Raw genomic sequence first — 21,249 nt, 5'->3', positions numbered from 1 at the left:
AAGTTAAGCTTTACTCCACAGAATAATAGAAAAGAAGTAAGGTAATAAGATAGAAATGGTGTGCAAGGACATAGGGAAAGGCAGGATGGGCCAAACACCCTTGGTCTGTGCCATAACAATTCTATGATGCTGTGATTCGGAGGAACCAGTCACCCTAATGTTCACCTTTGAAGCTTCCAAGCTAGGAGATAGGAATCTTCAAACTGTTAGAAACAAGACAGTTTAATTCAACAGAATTCAGAGGGGTTTAGACCAATGGACTAAAAAGGAATTTGAAAACAAAAATGTTTCAACAGGCTAAAAGAAAGAAACTGGAAACCATCAGTTAGGTTAAGATTTAAACAGCAGAGATATGAGTAATATTTCACTGGCATCGACTTTCTATAACAGAAGTTGTTGGGTAACAGGTTAAAACTATTTTTTGATGTTTATGCTAGATATATGTTTTCTATAGATATATATGTTGCTTTGTTTGTTTATTTCTTCTTTTGTGTAATAAACATATGTTCTCTGTTAAAGAACATCTGCAGCTTTGTGAGAGTACATTTCAGTGACTAACCAGATGATATTAAACAGCAAAAATTAAATATATCATCTATTAAGCCATTTTTCTCTCTTGAATCTCACCCTTTAAGTATCACCATCAAGAGGGAACATATAAAACTGAATCAAGGATTGTTCCAGCTACCCCACAAAATACAACTACAGCCCATGTGGTTAGTCTTCCCACCCATTCCCTGATCCTTTTCCACCCCGCCCTTCCCTTCCATTCCACCTACCAAACATTCCTTCCAGCTTTCAACCGGATTCATCATTCCCATCAGCCAACCAGATCATACCCACCACCTGTGTTCACCTATCACCACCTCAGCATTCTGTTACTCTCCCCAGCCCACCATCCCCTCACCCCTTCTTTATCTGTGGCTCCCTCTATTCCCACATCTTGTCCTGAAAAAGGGTTATGCGTAAAACGTTCACTTCTCCACCTTCTGACATTGCCTGGCTTGCTGTGTTCTTCCAACCTCTCGTTTGTCTACTTTGGATTCCAGCATCTGCAGTTTTTTTTTGTCTCTAACCATGTGGTTAGTCATGGCCACATCTTACATTTGGAGTGTTAAAGGTGGAACTAAAACAAATTAGAGAAAAAATTGTTCAAAGGGAGAATGAGCTTAGCCTGGCAAAGGAGAGGGCTAATGGATGAGACCTCTGTGTTAAGGAATAAGTGTAAAAAGACTATCTGCAGGGGGAGAGGGCAGTGATGCAGAGGGATTACAACGTCCATGGTGAAGAGGGTGTGACTGAAGCAAGGAAACTGGAAATTGTTGAACAGACGTAGAGCATCAAAAGAATGTTAGTGGGAAGACAGTGAACTAGGAGAAAAAGACAGAATGAAAGGAATCAATAAGTTTGATGGAGCAGGAACAGGTTAGAGAGGCAATCCTGGTGGTGCATTTGGGAAGGAGGTAGAAGTGGGTTGTGCAGAGTCGAGGATCTGACAAAGTGGGAAGCAGGGGAGGGGAGATTTCTAGAGGAGATTAAGTCAGTGACAGACTTAGAAACAATCGCTTGAGGTGAAGTCATGATCCATGGAGAGATGGGAAGACGTGTCTGAGACTCAGCACTCAGCTTCTGCCGGGTAGAGGTCAGCACTCTCCTTGTTGGCAGGTTCGAGGACAAGGTCAGGGTTGGACCTGAGGGAATGGAGTGCAGCAAGTTTGGATGTAGCCAGGTTAGTGCGGACAAGGGGAGCAGAGAAATTAAAGCTGCCAACATCATGAGGGCAGTTCTTCATGAAGAGATCAAAGGCAGCTAAAAGGCCAGAGGGGAAGGGTCCAGGTCAGGGACTGTGGGGGCATGATGGGGTGAAAGGGTCCATGGAGTGGGGAGAAGATTCTTGTTCAAAGAAAATGGGCTTTGAGGTGAAGGTGACGAAAGAAAGGTTGACATCATGATGTGCCCGAAATGTATTGAGTATGTGGCATGAAGGAATAAAACTTTTCTGAGCACAGATAATTCTGAGAACAAAATGTCAGAGTAAATATACAACAAGGAACGGAAATAGATGAAGGGATGGAGTCAAAACAAAGGAGTGGGGAAGAATAATTCGGAGGGGCTTGAGTACTCAAGTGGTTTTGGAGTTTCTTAAAGGAAGAAAAAATTATTGGACGAGGGGAAGAATGAACTGGAACTGGGGACTGCAACAGCTTTGAGGCAGTGTGAGGCGGTACTACTGATGGAGGGGGGCGGTGGGCGGAGAGAGAGAGAGAGAGAGAGAGGTTGACAGCATGCATATGGCAGTGCATGGCAGAGTGTAACAGATCTCAGAATGCAGCGAGAACAGCAGTCTAAGGAGCATTGAATTTCATGGGAATATCCACTCTGATTCTGGGGAAACACAAAGCACAGAGGTTGGAACACCGGAACGGGGTAAATCCAAGCAGGAAACCGTCAGTAAGGAAGAAAATGTGGCTGTGAAAGTTAAACAATAACCAGAAGGGAAATAGGAAACGATGAAAGTGAACATATCTGAGGTTAGCATTCCTGAACTAGACAGTAAAGCAAAACACAGTGGATGCTGGGTGCAGTGGATTCCTGTACAATTGTAGTAAAACTTCACTACTCTTATACTCCATCCACCTTGCAGAAAACATTCCACTTTCCTCCCTAATCACTTGTTGTACCTGTGTACTAACTTCACATGGTTCATATGTCAGGCCACCTCTATCCAAACGGGACAGCCCAAGTTTCTGAGAGATTGACAAAGGAGAGTTGTTCCAGGGCAGATGCAAACCATAACACATAGAAGCAGATTGAGGGGCTTTGGCCCATCGAGTCTGCTCCTCCGTTCAGATCTAATAATCTGCAACGAATAATAAGAAAATGGTAGATTTTGAAACAAATACTTTTACACACTGGATGAAGTGGACTTTAAGTAACAGCAGTTTTTAAAAGGGAAGCTGAATATTAACTAAGGGAATGGTTTAACTTGGTTGGTGTCCGTGCCTTTAGGAGGCTGAGTGGGGATTTATTTAAAATGATAGTAGGATTTGATTTGGTAAATACAGAGAAACTATCCCGTCTGATGAGAACATTCAGAACAAGGGGCAGGAGTTGCAGTGAAGTCAGGAAGTACTATTTCATACACAGAATATTAAGTAAAGTCATGATATATATCAGTTCCTATCTAAATGAATGACAAAATGATTTTAACGGGCTGAATGGTCTCCCACATGGGAGATTGGAACAGAAGTAGGCTAGTCATCCCCTCTAGGAGAAAGTGAGGTCTGCAGATGCTGGAGATCAGAGCTGAAAATGTGTTGCTGGAAAAGCGCAGCAGGTCAGGCAGCATCCAAGGAACAGGAGATTCGACGTTTCGGGCATAAGCCTGATGAAGCCTTCCTGATGAAGGGCTTATGCCCGAAACGTCAAATTTCCTGTTCCTTGGATGCTGCCTGACCTGCTGCGCTTTTCCAGCAACACATTTTCAGCTCTAGTCATCCCCTCTAGCCTGATACACTATTCAATAAGATCAGGGCCACTCTAGTTGCAGTCTCCACACTTTCCTCCCCACCTCCACAACCCTCAACTACCTTGTTGATCAAAAATATATCAAACTCAAGGGAGTGTTTCAGGGATCGGTGCTGGGCCCATTACGGCTTGTTATATTTATCAATGATTTGGATGAAAATGTACAAGGCATGATTAGTAAGTTTGTAGATGACATGAAAATAGGTGGTATTGTGGGCAGTGAGGAAGGTTATCAGAAATTGCAGCAGGACCTTGATCAGCTGGGAAAGCGGGCCAAGAAATGGCAAATAGAGTTTAATATAGAAAAGTACAAGGTACTCTGGAAAGTCAAATCAAGGTAGGAGTTTCATGGTGAATGGTAGGGCCTCAAAAAGTGTAGTGGAACAGAGCGATTTTGGAGTTCAGGTTCACAATTCTCTGAAAGTGGGTAGACAGGGCAGTGAAGAAGGCTTTTGACATGCTGGCCTACATCAGTCAGGGCACTGAGTGCAGGAGTTAGAAAGTTATGTTCCAGTTATACAGGACGTTGGTGAGGCTGCACTTGGAGTATTGTTTTCAGTTTTGCTCATCTTGTTAGAGGAAGAATGTTATTAAACTAGAAAGGGTGCAGAAGAAATTTACAAGGATGTTGCTGGACTCATTGGTCTGAGTTTTAGAGAGAGATTGGACAACCTCGGATTTTTTTTCTTTTGAGCACAGGAAACTGAGGGGAGACCTTACAGAGGTGCAGAGGATCATGACAGGCATGGATAGGGCTGAATGCACTCAGTGTTTTCCCCAGGGTTGGGGAATCAAGGATGAGAGAGCATCAGTTTAAGGTTAGAGGGGAAAGAATAAAAGGGAACCTGAGGGGCAACCTTTTTACACAGAGCTGCCAGCAGAAGTGGTTGAGGCGGGTACATTAACAACATTTAAAAGGCATTTGGACAAGTGCATGGAATAGGAAAGGTTTAGAAGGATATGGGCCAAGTGCAGGGAAACGGGGTTAGTGTGGATGGTCATTTTGGTCAGCATGGACCAGTTTGGGCCAAAGGGCCTGTTTCGGTGCTGCAGGACTCTATGACTCTCAGCCTTGAATAAATTCAATGAGCCAGCTTCCATCATCTTCTGAAGGAGAGAATTCCACACACAAATGACCCCTTGAGATAAGAGGGTTCTCCTCACCCCGGTCTTAACAGGCTGACCTCTCATTCTTAAACCATGTCCCTCCAACTAGGCTACCCAACAAGAAACAACCTCTTCTCAGTATCCACTCTAACGGGTCCCCTTAGGGTCAGATATATTTCAGTAGAACACAGAAAAATACAGCACAGGCATAGGCCCTTTGGCCCACCATGTCTATGCTGACCACGATGTCATTCCAAACGAATTCCATCTGCTTGCACATGCTCCGTATCCCCCTATTCCCTGCCTGTTCATTTGTCTACTTGTAAGCTTTGCTAACCTATTTGTTTCCACCATCTCTCCTGGCCGTTTGTTCCAGGTACTTATTACTTAAAACAACTTGCCTCATACTTCTTCAAGTGTTCCTACTCTCACTTTAAACCTATGCCCCCTAACATTTGACATTTCCACTCTGGGATAAGATATTCTTCTAAACTTACCCAGTGTTTAATCCGGCATTTACGAACAAACCTCTGGATACTAACGCTCCTGGCAGTGGAATCTGATATTCACTGCTCCGAACACCACTTGTGTGAACGGGACTGAAAAAGGTTTGACAGAACATAAAAAATAGGAGCAGGACTAAGCCATCTGGCCCTTTGAGCCTGATCTGCCATTCAATAAGATCATGGCTGATCTTTTCATGACCTCAGCTCCACTTACCCACCCACTCACCATAATCCCTAATTCCTTTACTGTTCAAAAATCTATCTTTGCCTTAAAAATATTCAGTGAGATAACCTCAGCTGCCTCACTGGGCAGGGAATTCCACAGATTCACAACCCTTTGCGTAAAGAAATTCCTTCTCCACTCAATTATAAATCTGCTCTCTCTCTTATGTTGAGGCTATGCCCCACAGTTCTAGTTTCACTTGCCAGTGGAAACAACTTCCCTTCTCCTAACTTACCTACTCCCTTCATAATTTTAGATGTTTCTCTAAGGTCTCCCTCTCCCCCCAACAATTCTTCTAAATTACAATGAATATAATCCCAGTCTACTCAATCTCTCCTCATAAGCCAACCGTCTCAACTTTGGAATCAACCTAGTGAACTTCCTCTGCACCTTCTCCAGTGCCCACTACATCTTTTCTCAGGGAGACCAAAACTGTACACAGTACTCCGAGAATGGCCTCACCAGCACCCTGTACAGCTGCTACAGAACCTGCCTGTTTTTAAATGCCATACCTCTAGCAATGAAGAACAATATTTCATTTGCCTTCTTAATTACCTGCTGCACCTGCAAACTAATGTTTTGTGATTCATGTGCAAGGATCCCCAGGTCCCTCTACACAGCAGCACTCTGCAATGTTCCACCATTTAGATAATAGTTTATTCCCTAAATGGATGACCTCTCATTTAGCAACATTGTAGTCCACGTGCCAGACCCTTGCCCACTCACTTAATTTGTTTATACCCCTCTGCAGATTTTCAGTGTCTTCTGTACACATTGCTCTGCTCTTCATTTTAGTGTCATCTGCGAACTTTGACACACTACACTTGGTCCCCAGCTCTAAATCATCTGTGTAAATTGTAAACAATTGTTCTTCCAACACTGTCCCTCAAGGAGGAACTGCGTAAATATATCAAATGCAAAAGCAAAAGGAATAAAGACAGGTGGGAGCTGACAATCAATGAACATTTGAAAATGAAGGGGTCCGGAGTATAAGCGATCAGGGGAGTGTGTTGAATGGATAGCACCAATGAGGAGGTAGCACAGAGGGCAATGGGCTGAATGGCTTCTTTATGTGCTGGATAACTCTGAGATTGGAGGGAGGTGGTAGTTGCACTGCAGGGTTGGGACAGGACATTTCCATTTTGAGGAGGAGATTAAGCTGCTCATTTCCTGTGAATTTGATTGAGGCCCTGTCCCGAGCCCAAGCGGCATCGAGCAGCAGCTAGCACTGCGATAGGATCAGGAGAGGAGTCCACAGCAGGGCAGGGTAAGAAAGGGGCATTGCAAACCGGGGAGTGAGCTGTAACCGAGCCCCGGGCATTGCAAACCGGGGAGGGAGCTGTAACCGAGCCCGGGGTCCGGGGCATTGCAAACCGGGGAGGGAGCTGTAACCGAGCCCGGGGTCCGGGGCATTGCAAACCGGGGAGAGAGCTGTAACCGAGCCCGGGGCATTGCAAACCGGGGAGGGAGCTGTAACCGAGCCCGGGGCATTGCAAACCGGGGAGGGAGCTGTAACCGAGCCCGGGGCATTGCAAACCGGGGAGGGAGCTGTAACCGAGCCCGGGGTCCGGGGCATTGCAAACCGGGGAGGGAGCTGTAACCGAGCCCGGGGTCCGGGGCATTGCAAACCGGGGAGGGAGCTGTAACCGAGCCCGGAGTCCGGGGCATTGCAAACCGGGGAGGGAGCTGTAACCGAGCTCGGGGTCCGGGGCATTGCAAACCGGGGAGGGAGCTGTAACCGAGCCCGGGGTCTGGAGCATTGCAAACGGAGGTAGAGCTGCAGCTAAGCCCGGGATCTAGGGCAAGGCAACCGAGCCCGGGCACTGAGCTTTAACCGAGCCCGTAGTAATACAACCGGAGGCAGAGCTTTAACCGAGCCCAGAGTCTATGGCATTGCAACCAGGAAGGGAGAGCTGTAGCTGAGCCTGAGTCAAGGGAAATGAGAGCGGGAGAGAGATGTACGTTATAGCCCTGGGCTGGAGCATTGCAACTGGGAGGGGTCCTAGTCCGGGATCATCATCTCTCAGTATGAAATATTTATGGTGCATGGTCACAAACACAATTTATGACTTTGCCTGATAAAATAAGAATGTTGTCAATGCATTTCATCTTGACTCCCCAGAACAATTTGCTCATACCAACTCCAATTCAAGGAATACACCATCTATACAAAAACACAAATTGTTGGTGAAACTTTGCAGATCTGGCAACATCTGTGGGAAGAGATAATGCCTCCAGTCCTTGCAGGATGCTGACATGGTGGGGGATGGGGGAAGTCTTTTTCTCTGATACTCCTGTTTTTTAAATTTTTTTTTTCTTTTTTAACCCCCACACTACCACCTAACTGCGGTAGTGCTTATTTTTCCCCAGCACCCATGGTGTGTGTATGCAGGTGTGAGACACAAGGTGCACGAATCTTTATTCAATTTCCACCACCAGGAAGATAGGAAAACACCTGAGTGGCCAGTGACGAGCAGTGCCCTTCACAAAAGGGCATTTAACATATGAGGAATGGCTGAGGATCCTGGGATTATATTCATTGGAGTTTAGAAGATTAAGGGGAGACTTAATAGAGACGTACAAGATAATACATGGCTTGGAAAGGGTGGACGCTAGGAAATTGTTTCCATTAGGTGAGGAGACTAGGACCCGTGGACACAGCCTTAGAATTAGAGGGGGTCAATTCAGAACAGAAATGCGGAGACATTTCTTCAGCCAGAGGGTGGTGGGCCTGTGGAATTCATTGCCACAGGGTGCAGTGGAGGCCGGGACGCTAAATGTCTTCAGGGCCGAGATTGATAGATTCTTGTTGTCTCGAGGAATTAAGGGCTACGGGGAGAACGCTGGATAGTGGAGTTGAAATGCCCATCAGCCATGATTGAATGGTGGAGTGGACTTGATGGGCCGAATGGCCTTACTTCCACTCCTATGTCTTATGATCTTATGCTGTGTGATCAAACAGTGAAGGGGAGGGCAGGGATTAAATCAAAATAGAGTTGGAGGGGGAAATGATGCACTCCATTGGGTGGGGGAAGTGTGAGTCTGGTGGTGGTATCCCATTGGAGGAAGCAGAAATGACAACTGATGATCCTCCGGATGGGAAGACTGGTGGGTAGTGAGTGAGGACCAGGGGGGATCAATTCTGAAGAAGGGTCACTGGACCCAAACCGTTAACCCTCCTTTCTCTCCACAATGCTGCCGGACCTGAATGTCTCCAACATTTTCTGTTTTTGCTGTTGATCTCTAGTATCTGCAACTTTTTATTTTTAGTGTGGGACCCGATCGTTGTTGTGGGAGAGAAGGGGTGAGGGGGGGGGTCCACAATTAAGAAAAAGGATGTGTGTTTCCGTAAACCTTTCCCCTTCACAGAATCTGGCTGCTGAGAAGTGTGCTGATTTGTTGATAGTGGGGTTACCATGGAGAATGTACCAATTAATTGATTGACAGCTAACAGCCAAGCTGTCATCAATAATTGGAGATTGATGGTGGAGTGTTATTTTTTAGACTGGAACTGTGACCAGTGGTGTTCCGCAAGGCTTAGAGCTGTGTCTGCTGTTATTTGATATATATTTAAATTCTCATCCAAATAGTTTTTTTTAGGAAGCATATTTACCAATCAGAGTTCACTTACCAAGCATCCCCCCCCCCCCATTATAAAAGTAACTTTTCCCTTTTGAACTGGTATTCTTGAAAATAGTCCTGATGAATGGAAGCTGAAGGGCCTTGACAAACTGTCTCCTTTTTGGCAAGTGTGAATTTATGAAGCTGTTGATTCTTCTGAAGACCCAACTTGTTTCCTTCCCTAAAGGGCTGAAACTGCTGTTCCTTAGCCAGAGCATGTCCCCATCTGGTTGTAAGCAACAAGTTGACACGTTAAAAGGTGTGCCTTTTGTGACAAAATTTGCATTACTATGGCATCTTTAACATAGCGAAACATTCCCATGGCACATCACCAGAGCATGATCAGACAGAATTTAATATTGTACCACACAAGACACTTGGTCAAAGTAGGTTTTAAGGAGCTTTATAAAGGTGGAGACAGACATATAGATCGGGATTTTGAATTTGGGAATTCCAGACACAGGTAGCTGAGGGTGTTACCAGCTATGGTGGGTTGATTAAAATTGGGAGACCATTGAGGCTAGGAGGGAGTGCAGGGATCATGGAGATTTGTGTGGCTGCAGAAGAGAGGCAGGAAGGGTTGACACCATGTCAGATTTTGCAAACAAAAATTTGAAGAAGACTCCACATCATCCTGCGATCACTCAAGGATGGACCAGGAATGGTAGGCTTGGTAACATATGTTGTAACAAATTGTTGGAAATACCCATCTATCTCACTAACATCCTTCAGGGAAGGTAGTCAGCCATTCTCATTTGGTCTGGCCTACATGACTCCAGACTCAAAGGAATGTGGTTAACGCTCAACTGCCCTCTGAAGTGGCTGAGCAAGCCATTCAGTTTGAGGGCTGCTAGGGATGGGCAGTGAATGCTGGCCAGTCAGTGATGGCTAAGAGTGAATAATAAATAAGAATGCCACACACTCCATTGTCATTTATATAAAATGTAAACTGTTGAGGTCCCAGTACCAATCGCTGGGGCATAGCATTTCTTGCATCTTGTCAACTTGAAAGTCATTTTTTTGCTTATTGTCTGCTTCCTGCTAGCCAGCTAATCTTTTTCATCTGTACCAATATGCTATCCCTACCAGATTGGTGGTGGAGAGTTATTTTTTAGACTGGAACTGTGACCAGTGGTGTTCCGCAAGGCTTAGAGCTGCGTCTGCTGTTATTTGATATTTATTTTAAAAAAAACTATTTGGGTGAGAATTTAGGAAGTATATTTAGTAAGCATGACACGAAAGTTGGTGGTACAGGTATAGTTGACGTGAAGAAGTTATCTAAGATTATAAGACCTAGGAGTGGAAGTAAGGCCATTCAGCCCATCGAGTCCACTCCGCCATTCAATCGTGGCTGGGCATTTCAACTCCCACTTACCAGCATTCTCCCCGTAGCCCTTAATTCCTCGAGACATCAAGAATCTATCAATCTCTGCCTTGAAGACATTTAGCGTCCTGGCCTCCACTGCACTCTGCGGCAATGAATTCCACAGGCCCACCACTCTCTGGCTGAAGAAATGTCTCCACATTTCTGTTCTGAATTGACCCCCTCCAATTCTAAGGCTGTGTCCACGGGTCCTAGTCTCCTCGCCTAACGGAAACAATTTCCTAGCGTCCACCCTTTCCAAGCCATGTGTTATCTTATAAATGTATTATAACTGGATCTTGATCAATTGAGCCAGTGGGCTGAGGAGTGGCAGATAGTTTGATGTGAAGTGTTTCAATTTGGTAAGATAAACAAGGGTAGGATTTACACAGGGAGAAAGTGAGGACTGCAGATGCTGGAGATAAGAGTCAAAAAGTGTGGCACTGGAAAAGCACAGCCGGTCAAGCAGCATCCGAGGAGCAGGAGCGTCGACGTTTTGAAATTCCTCTACTGCCTGACTGGCTGTGCTTTTCTAGCGCCACACTTTTTGACGCAGGATTTATGCAGTTTACTATAGGGCCCTAAGTAGTATTATCGAACAGAGACCTGAGGGTTCAGGTACGTAATTCTTTGAAAGTTGTGTCACAAGTAGATAGGAGAAAGTGAGGACTGCAGATGCTGGAGATCAGAGCTGAAAAATGTGTTGCTGGAAAAGCGCAGCAGGTCAGGCAGCATCCAAGGAGCAGGAGAATCAATGTTTCGGGCATAAGCCCTTCAGGAATGGTAGGTAGGGTGACTTAAGGTATTTAGCATGTTTGCATTCATTGCTCAGACTGTGTTGCAGTTGTACAAGACATTGGTGAGGCCACCTTTTGGAGTACTGTGTCCAGTTCAGTTGCCCTGTTATAGGAAGGATAATATTAAGTTGGAGAGGGTTCAGAAAAGATTTGCTACAGTGTTTGAGATATATGAAGAGGCTGGATAGACTGGGATTTTGTCCCTGGAGTGTTAGAGGCTGAGACATGACTTTAGAGAGGTTTATAAAATCATGAGGGGAATAGATCAGGTGAAAAGCCAAGGTCTTTTTCCAAGGTAGGTGACTTCAAGATTCGAGGGCATAAATTAAGATGAGGGGAAAGATTTTAAAAAGGATGAGGGGCATGTTTTTCACACACAGTGGTGCACATAAGGAATAAACTGTCAGAAGGAATGGTAAAGGTGGGTACAATTACAACATTGAAAAGACAATTGGACAAGTTCATAAATTGGAAAGGTTTAGAGGGAATGGGCCAAATGGGACTAGATAAGTTTGGGATATCTGCTTGGCATGGACTTGTTTGACCAGAGGGGCTGTTTCCATGCTGTTTTGACTCTAGGTCTCTTGTTATAACCTTGTTTGTAAATCACTCTAGCACATTCCAAAGACAGATGTTAAACTGACTGATTTGCAGCTTCAGCTTCCTGTCTCCTTTATTTCTTGAATAGGTAAATTATATAGAAAACCAGAGGGCGAATAGACCAATTATCCCACCTTGACACCATAACTCTCTAGAAATGTATCTATTTCTTAAATTCATTTAGTGACTTGGCTCCGTCTCCTTCTGTGATAGTGAATCTGTGGAATTTCCAACCTTCTGAGTGAGGGAATTCATCCTCATCTGTCTTAAATGTGTGATCCCCTACTCTTAGATGATGCCCTCTGATCCTTGACTGTCCCACAATGGGAAACGACTTCTCCACATCTATCTTGTCAAGTCCATTAAGAATCTTGAATGTTTCATGCTTCTAAACTCCAATGAACACAGTCCAACCTACTCGACCTCTCCTCCAAACCCAGTATCAGCCAAGGAAACCTTCTCTGGACTGTCTTCATATCCTTCGATAAGTGGTCCAAAACTGTTCACGGTATTCCAACTGTGGCCTGACTCGTGCCTTGTATAGATCTAGCAAAACCTCGCTAGTTTTATAACTTATTCCTCATGAAATAAAAGCCAATATTCCATTTCCCTTTTCTATTAACAGATGAATTAGGATCCCAGCTTTTTATGATTTCTGGACAAGGATTTCCAAATCTCTCTGTGCTGCAGCTTTCTTCGATTAAAATAAGATTCTGCTTCTCCTCATGCCAAAGTGTATAACCTCCTAATCGAACACTCTTGCGATGAACAATTACAGAACAAATTCTGTTATTAAACATCAATTATCTGAATTTTTGATTATCCAAACAAGATCTCAAGGTCCCATTAAAAACGTTGGTAGCTATCCCAACAATCAGTTAGGAGGAGAAAATGAGGTCTGCAGATGCTGGAGATCAGAGCTGAAAATGTGTTGCTGGAAAAGCGCAGCTGGTCAGGCAGCATCCAAGGAACAGGAGATTCAACGTTTCGGGTGGCTTATGCCTGAAACATCGAATTTCCTGTTCCTTGGTTGCAATCAGTTAGCCGGACCAAATACTCCCTGCCCATCTTGTTCAGCTCATCAAAGTTGTTCTGTATTTGCCTTCCTAACTGAATGCTACACTGCTTTCAGTGACCAGTGTGTAAGGACACTCAGATCCCTTTGTACATTAACATTTTTTAATCACCATTAAATAATATTCTACTGTCTTTTTTTTTAAAACGAAAATGGACAACTTAGCAGATGCAGTATAACATGGATAACTGTCATGTCGACACCCACCCACTCACTCTCAATCCCAGGATGTTGAAGGAGCTGGCTATAGAGATAGTTCATTATCTCCCAAAGTTCTGCAGATTTTGAGATGATTCCTGAAGATTAGAATGTAGCAATTGTCACGTTACTATTTAAGAAGGGAACGAGAGAGAAAATGGGGAGCTATAAACTTACTGGCATTACATTAGAAGTACAGAAAAGACCATAAGAAATAGGAGTTGAAGTAAGGCCATTCAGTCCATCGAGTCCACTCTGCCATTCGATCATGGCTGATCAGCATTTCAGTGCCATTTCCCCACACTCTCCTCATATCCCTTAATTCCTTCGAGATCCAGAATTCATCAATCTCTGCCTTGAAGATATTTAACTTGAAGATATGTGCTCCGTGGCAATGAATTCCACAGGCCCACCACTCTCTGGCTGAAGAAATGTCTCCTCATTTCCATTCTAAATTGACCCCCTCTAATTCTGAGGCCATGCCCACAGGTCCTAGTCTCCCCGTCTAACGGAAATAATTTCCCAGCATCCACCCTTTCTAAGCCATGAATTATCTTGTACATTCCTATTAGATCTCCCCTCAATCTTATAAACTCTAATGAATACAATCCCAGGATCCTCGGGCCTACCATTCCAGGGATCATCCGTGTGAATCTCCGCTGGACATGCTTCAGTGCCAGTATGTCCTTCCTGAGGTGTGGGGCCCAAAACCGGACACCGTATTCTAAATGCGGCCTAGCCAGAGCTTTATAAAGTCTCAGTAGCACATCACTGCTTTTACATTCCAACCTCTTGAGATAAATGACATTACATTTGCTTTCTGAACCACAGACTCAACCTGCAAGTCAACCTTTAGAGAACCCTGTACTAGCTCTGAGATCCCTTTCTATTCTGGCTTTATGGATTTTCTCACTGTTTGGAAAATAGTTCATGCCTGTGTTCTTTTTTTGCCAAAGTGCAAGACCTCGCATTTGCTCACGTTGAATTTCATCAGCTGTTTCTTCGACCACTCTCCTAAACTGTCTAAATCTTTCTGTAGCCTCCCCACCACCTCAGTACTACCTGCCTGTCTGCCTAACTTACATCATTAGCGATTGATGGATTCTATAATTTTACCAACAACCAAGGTTAGGCTAATTGGCCTATAATTTTCTATCTTTTGTCTTGATCCTTTCTTGAACAAGAGTGTTACGACAGCAATTTTCCAATCAACTGGGACTTTCCCGGACTCCAGTGACTTTTGAAAGAATACATAACCAACACCTCCATTATTTCCTCAGCCACCTCCCTCAGAACTCTAGGACGTAGCCTATCGGGGCCAGGAGATCAATCAATTTTTAGACCTTTTAGCTTTTCAAGTACGTTCTCTTTTGTAATGGCTACCATACTCAACCTTGCCCCTTGACTCTCTTAATTGTCTTCCAATGTGAAGACTGATGCAAAGTATTTATTAAATTCTTCAGCTATTTCCTTATCTCCCATCACTAGCCTTCCTGCATCAATTTGGAGCAGCCCAATCTCTACTTTTACCTCACGTTTGTTTCTTATTTTTGAAAGAAACCTTCACTATATTTCTAATATTACTGGCTCGGTTACCTTCCTATTTGATCCTCTCCTTCCTTATTTCTCTTATCTTCTGTTGGTTTTTGTAGTCTTCCCAATCTTCTTATTTCCTGGTGCTCTTGGCCACTTTATAGGCTCTCATTTTCTATGATGCATTTCCTGATTTCCATTATCAGCTATGGTTGTCTAATCCCCATCCCCCAAGTAATCTATCTTCTCTTTGGGATGAACCTCTATACTGTGTCCTCAGTTACACCCAGAAACTCCTGCCATTGTTGTTCTACTGTCTTCCCCACTAGGCTCTGCTTCCAGTCGGTTTTAGTCCGTTTCTCCCTCCTATGCCCCTATAATTACCTTTATTTAACTGTAACGCCATTATATCTGATTTTGCCTTCTCTTTCAAACTGCATTTTGGACTCTACCATATTATGATCACTGTCTCCTAAGTGTTCCCTGACTTTAAGATCTTTTATAAAGTCTGGCTCGTTTACACAGCACTAAGTCAAAAATAGCCTGCTCCCTTGTGAGCTCCATCACAAGCTATTCCAAAAAGCCATTGTGTAAGCATTCCATTAATTATTTTTCTTTGGATCCAGTGGCAGTATTATTCACCCAGTCAATTTGCATATTGAAGTCCCCAGTGATCACCGTGATCTTGCCTTTCTGACATACCCTATTTATTTCCTGGTACATCTTGTGCCCCCGGTTCTGACCATGCTGGAAGGTCTGTACATAACCCCGTGGTAGGGTTTTTTTTCATTGTGGTTCCTCAACTGCATCCACACAGACTCCAAATCATCTGACCCTATGTCATTAAATGCCATAGATTTAATTTTATTCTTAACTAACAAGACAACCCCACCCCCTCTGCCCACTTCCATGTCTTTTTGATAAGTTGTAAATCCTTGAACGTGTAACTGCCAGACCTGAACACTCTGCAATCACATTTCTATGATGCCTACCACATTGAGGGCAGCACGGTGGCACAGTGGTTAGCACTGCTGCCTCACAGCACCAGAGACCTGGGTTCAATTCCCGACTCAGGCGACTGACTGTGTGGAGTTTGCACGTTCTCCCTGTGTCTGCGTGGGTTTCCTCCGGGTGCTCCGGTTTCCTCCCACAGTCTAAAGATGTGCGGGTCAGGTGAACTGGCCATGCTAAATTGCCCGTAGTGTTAGGTAAGGGGTAAATGTAGGGGTATGGGTGGGTTGCGCTTCGGCGGGTCGGTGTGGACTTGTTGGGCCGAAGGGCCTGTTTCCACACTGTAAGTAATCTAATCTAATCTAAAAAAAATCATTTACGATGATTTGTGCTGTGAAAATAATCTTATTTTAAAGGATAAACAGATTAATACTGGTCTGATTGGACATGGCATTAATTTCTGAAAGGGCAACCATTTTTGACATAATCATATAGCATAGAAACAGACCCTTCTGACCAATCCACCCACCCTGACCACCCTTCCCAATATGACCTTGTCCCATTTGTCAACGTTTGGCCCATATCCCGCTAAATCCTTCCCATTCATATACCCATCCAAGTATCTTTTAAATATTGTAATTGTATGCACATCCACCACTTCCTCTGGTAGCTCATTCCATACTCGCACCACCCATCGTGCGAAAACGTTACTCCTCAGGTCCTTTTTTGAACCTTTTCTTCTCCCCTTAATCCTATGCCCTCTACTTTTAAACACTCCTACCCTGGAGAAAAAGACCTTGGCTAATCACCCTATTCGTGCCCCTCATGATTTTATACAAGGTCACCCCTCAGCCTCCACTCCAGGGAAAATAAGAGATGAAAATGTGTTGCTGGAAAAGCGCAGCAGGTCAGGCAGCATCCAAGGAACAGGAGAATCGACGTTTCGGGCATGACCCCTTCTTCAGGAATGAGGAAAGTGTGTCCAGCAGGCTAAGATAAAAGGTAGGGAGGAGGGACTTGGGGGAGGGGCGTTGGAAATGCGATAGGTGGAAGGAGGTTAAGGTGGGGGTGGGAGCGGAGAGGTCAGGAAGAAGATTGCAGGTTAGGAAGATGGTGCTGAGTTTGAGGGATTTGACTGAGACAAGGTGGGGGGAGGGGAAATGAGGAAACTGGAGAAATCTGAGTTCATCCTTTGTGGTTGGAGGGTTCCTAGGCGGAAGATGAGGCGCTCTTCCTCCAGCTGTCGTGTTGCTATGGTCTGGCGATGGAGGAGTCCAAGGACCTGCATGTCCTTGGTGGACTGGGAGGGGGAGTTGAAATGTTGAGCCATGGGGTGGTTGGGTTGATTGGTCCGGGTGTCCCAGAAGTGTTCCCTGAAACGTTCTGCAAGTAGGCGGCCTGTCTCCCCAATATAGAGGAGGCCACATTGGGTACGGCGGATGCAGTAAATGATGTGTGTGGAGGTGCAGGTGAATTTGTGGCAGATATGGAAGGATCCCTTGGGGCCTTGGAGGGAAGTGAGGGGGGAGGTGTGGGCACAAGTTTTGCAATTCTTGCAGTTGCAGGGGAAGGTGCCGGGAGTGGAGTTTGGGTTGGTGGGGGGTGTGGACCTGACGAGGGAGTCACGGAGGGAATGGTCTTTTCGGAATGCTGATAGGGGAGGGGAGGGAAATATATCCCTGGTGGTGGGGTCCGTTTGGAGGTGGCGGAAATGACGACGGATGATACAATGTATATGGAGGTTGGTGGGATGGGAGGTGAGGACCAGTGGGGTTCTGTCCTGGTGGCAATTGGAGGGGCAGGGCTCAAGAGCGGAGGAGCGGGAAGTGGGGAAGATGCGGTGGAGGGCATCGTCAATCACGTCTGGGGGGAAATTGCGGTCTTTGAATAAAGAGGCCATCTGGGTTGTACGGTATTGGAACTGGTCCTCCTGGGAGCAGATGACCTTGGAAAAGGACATCAAGGTCTCTCTTCCCTCCATTACAGGCATTTACACCACACGCTGTATCCGAAAGGCAAACAGCATTGTGGAACATCCCACACACCCCTCACTCAAACTCTTCTCCCTCCTGCCATCTAGCAGAAGATACTGGAGCATTCGGTGTCTCCCAGCCAGACTGTGCATCAGCTTCTTCCCCCAAGCCATCAGGCTCCTTAACACTGTATGATCAGACTCTTTTCCATCTGAAATCTTTGCACGCCTTTGAATTGCTGCTAGAATAATGCCTATTATTTATCATTCTTCAATTACACTGTAACTTGAATGTTTTGCACTTCATGCCATGTACAAGTGTGTAGTTTGTGCTGTCCTCACTATCCATTGTAGGGCCTTAACGATCCGAGATGGTGCAATTCCCAAACCAGGCAGTGATGTAGAGCTCGGGGTACTCTCAATGAACCCTCTGTAGAACGTGGTGAGGATGGAGGGCTGGGGGTGGGCTCTCCTCAACCTGTGCAAAAATAGAGATGCTGCTGGGCTTGCTTGGCTATGGAGCTTGTGTTGTGTCCAGGTGAGATTCTCCGCCAGGTTTACGCCAAGAAATTTGGTGCTCTTCACGATCTCCACGGGGGAACCATCTATATCCAGTGGAGTGTGGTCACTCCGTGCCCTCCTGAAGTCAACAACCATCCCTTTCATTTTGTCCACATTCAGAGACAGGTTGTTGGCTCTGCCCCAGTCCGTTAGCCACTGCAGCTAATAGGACCCCTCAAAAATCAAGGCGGCCTTTTGTATGGAGCTGCAGGTGATGGGGAAGAAATTAAACGAGTATTTTGCGTCAGTGTTTACTGTGGAGAAGGACATGGAAGATACAGAATGTGAGAAATAGATGGTGACATCTTGAAAAATGTCCATATTACAGAGGAGGAAGTGCTGGATGTCTTGAAATGCAGAAAGGTGGATAAATCCCCAGGACCTGATCAGGTGTAACCTAGAAATCTGTGGGAAGCTAGAGAAGTGAGTGCTGGGCCTCTTGCTGAGATATCTGTATCATCAGATGAGGTGCCAAAAGACTGGAAGTTGGCTTCTTTAAGGAAGGTGGTAAGGACAAGCCAGGGAACTGTAGACCGGTGAGCCTAATGTTGGTGGGTTTTTTTTTTAGATTAGATTAGACTTACAGTGTGGAAACAGGCCCTTCGGCCCAACAAGTCCACACCGACCCGCCGAAGCGCAACCCACCCATACCCCTACATTTACCCCTTACCTAACACTACGGGCAATTTAGCTTGGCCAATTCACCTGACCCGCACATCTTTGGACTGTGGGAGGAAACCGGAGCACCCGGAGGAAACCCACGCAGACACGGGGAGAAAGTGCAAACTCCACACAGTCAGTCGCCTGAGTCGGGAATTGAACCCGGGTCTACAGGCGCTGTGAGGCAGCAGTGCTAACCACTGTGCCACCGTGCCGCCCGTGGTGGGCAAGTTGTTGGAGGGAATCCTGAGGGACAAGATGTACATGTATTTGGAAAGGCAAGGACTGATTAAGGATAGTCAACATAGCTTTCTGCATGGGAAATCATGTCTCTCAAACTTTGAGTTCTTTGAAAAAGTAACAGAGGATTGATGAGGGCAGAGCGGTGGATGTGATCTATATGAACTTCAGTAAGGGGTTCAACAAGGTTCCTTATGCGAAACTGATTAGCAAGGTTAGATCTCATGGAATACAGGGAGAACTAGCCATTTGGATACAGAACTGGCTCAAAGGTAGAAGACAGAGGATGGTGGTGGAGGGTTGTTTTTCAGACTAGAGGCCTGAGACCAGTGGAGTGCCACAAGGATCGGTGCTGGGTCCACTTTTTTTTTGTCATTTATTTAAATATTTTAGATATTAACATAGGAGGTAAAGTTCGTAAGTTGGCAGATGATACCAAAATTGGAGGTGTAGTGGACAGAATGAAGAAGGGCTCATGCCTGAAACGTCGATTCTCCTGCTCCTTGGATGCTGCCTGACCTGCTGCGCTTTTCCAGCAACACATTTTCAGTTCTGATCTCCAGCATCTGCAGTCCTCACTTTCTCCTTTAAGATTACAACAGGATCTTGATTAAATGGGCCAATGGGCTGAGAAGTGGCAGATGGAGTTTATTATAGATAAATGCGAGGTGCTGCATTTTGGGAAAGCAAATCTTAGTAGGACTTTATACGCTTAATAGTAAGGTCCTAGGGAGTATTGCTGAACAAAGAGACCTTGGAGAGCAGGTTCATAGCTCTTTGAAAGTAGAGTCGCAGGTAGATAGGATCGTGAAGGATTTTGCTATGCTTTCCTTTTATTGATCAGAGTATGGAGTACAGGAGCTGGGAGGTCATGTTGCGGCTGTACAGGGCATTGATTAGGCTACTTTTGGAATATTGCATGCAATTCTGGTCTCCTTCCTATCGGAAAGATGTTGTGAAACTTGAAAGGGTTCTGAAAAGATTTACAAGGAGTTGCCAGGGTTGGAGGATCTGATTAGATTAGATTACTTACAGGCCCAACAAGTCCACACCGACCTGCCGAAGCGCAACCCACACATTCCCCTACATTTACCCCTTTACCTAACACTACGAGCAATTGAGCATGGCCAATTCACCTGACCTGCACATATCTGTGACTGTGGGAGGAAACCGGAGCACCCGGAGGAAACCCACGCAGACACTGGGAGAATTTGGAAACTCCACACAGTCAGTCGCCTGAGTCGGGAATTGAACCCGGGTCTCTGGTGCTGTGAGGCATCAGTGCTAACCACTGTGCCGCCGGTGAGGCTGAGCTATAAGGAGAGGCTGAACAGGCTGGTGCTGTTTTCCCTGGAGCATCAAAGGCTAAGGAGTTCCCTCTTAGAGGTTTAGAAAATCATATAGGCCATATAGGGATAAATAGACAAAATCTTTTCCCTGGGTGGGGGAGTGCAGAACTAGAGGGCATAGGTTTAGGGTGAGAGGGGAAAGATATAAAAATGACCTACGGGGCAACTTTTCATGCAAAGGATGGTGCATGTATGGAATGAGCTGTCTGAGGAAGTGATGGAGGCTGGTACAATTGCACTATTTAAAAGGCATCTGGATGGTATATGAATAGGAAGGGCTGAGAGGGATGTGATCCAAGTGCCAGCAAATGGGACTAGATTACATTGGGATATCTGGTCGGGATGGACGAGTTGGACCGAAAGGTCTGTTTCCGTGCTATACATCTCTATGACACTAACTTGATGATGTGATTCAGCCTGTGCATTGCTGCACAGTCATCTGTCATCAGGGTGAACAGCAGTGGACTGAGCACTGCTCTAAGGGGCCCATCTGTGCTCAGTGTGATGGTGTTGGAGATGCTGTTCCCCATCCGGACTGACTGAGGGTCTCCCAGTCACCAAGTCTAGGATCCAGGTACAGAGGGAGGTATTTAGGTCCAGCAGACTCCGCTTTCCAATCAGTTGCTGAGGATCGATTGTGTTAAATGCAAAACCGAAGTTTATGAACGGTAATCTGATGTAGGTGTCCTCCTTCTCCTGGTTGGTGAAGTTCTGATGGAGGGTGGTGGAAATGGCATCATCTGTTGAACTGTCTGGTCGATACACAAACTGCAGGGTGTCCATTTTGAGGGGGTCAGCACAGTCTTGAAGTCTCTCCTGCCAATGGAAAGGTCTTTCCAACATCCACTCTGTCCAGGCTGTTCAGTATTCTGGAAGTTTCGATCAGATTCCCCCTCATCCTTCTCAACTCCAGTTGAATATAGTCCCAAAGTCCTCAAACGTTTCTCATAACATCTTCACTGTGC

The 21,249-nt window shown here is 45.4% G+C and overlaps 1 protein-coding gene across 2 annotated transcripts in view; it reads left to right on the top strand.

The window, feature by feature from the left end:
• The first annotated feature begins 6,551 nt into the window (after positions 1 to 6,551).
• Positions 6,552 to 21,249, top strand: part of zbtb1 (zinc finger and BTB domain containing 1) — a 28,200-nt gene continuing 13,502 nt past the window's right edge. Inside the window, exon 1 of one of the 2 annotated variants that reach the window (XM_060829503.1) lies at positions 6,552 to 6,631. The gene's annotated coding sequence lies outside the window, so the exon portion shown is untranslated. The remainder of the gene's footprint in view (positions 6,632 to 21,249) is intronic. The other variant, XM_060829504.1, reaches the window with a different exon arrangement.

This window comes from Hemiscyllium ocellatum, chromosome 8, assembly GCF_020745735.1.
Source record: "Hemiscyllium ocellatum isolate sHemOce1 chromosome 8, sHemOce1.pat.X.cur, whole genome shotgun sequence".
Taxonomy (NCBI): domain Eukaryota; kingdom Metazoa; phylum Chordata; class Chondrichthyes; order Orectolobiformes; family Hemiscylliidae; genus Hemiscyllium; species Hemiscyllium ocellatum.
The sequence above is the reverse complement of the archived record's forward strand: the minus strand, read 5'-3'. Positions and strand labels throughout refer to the sequence as shown.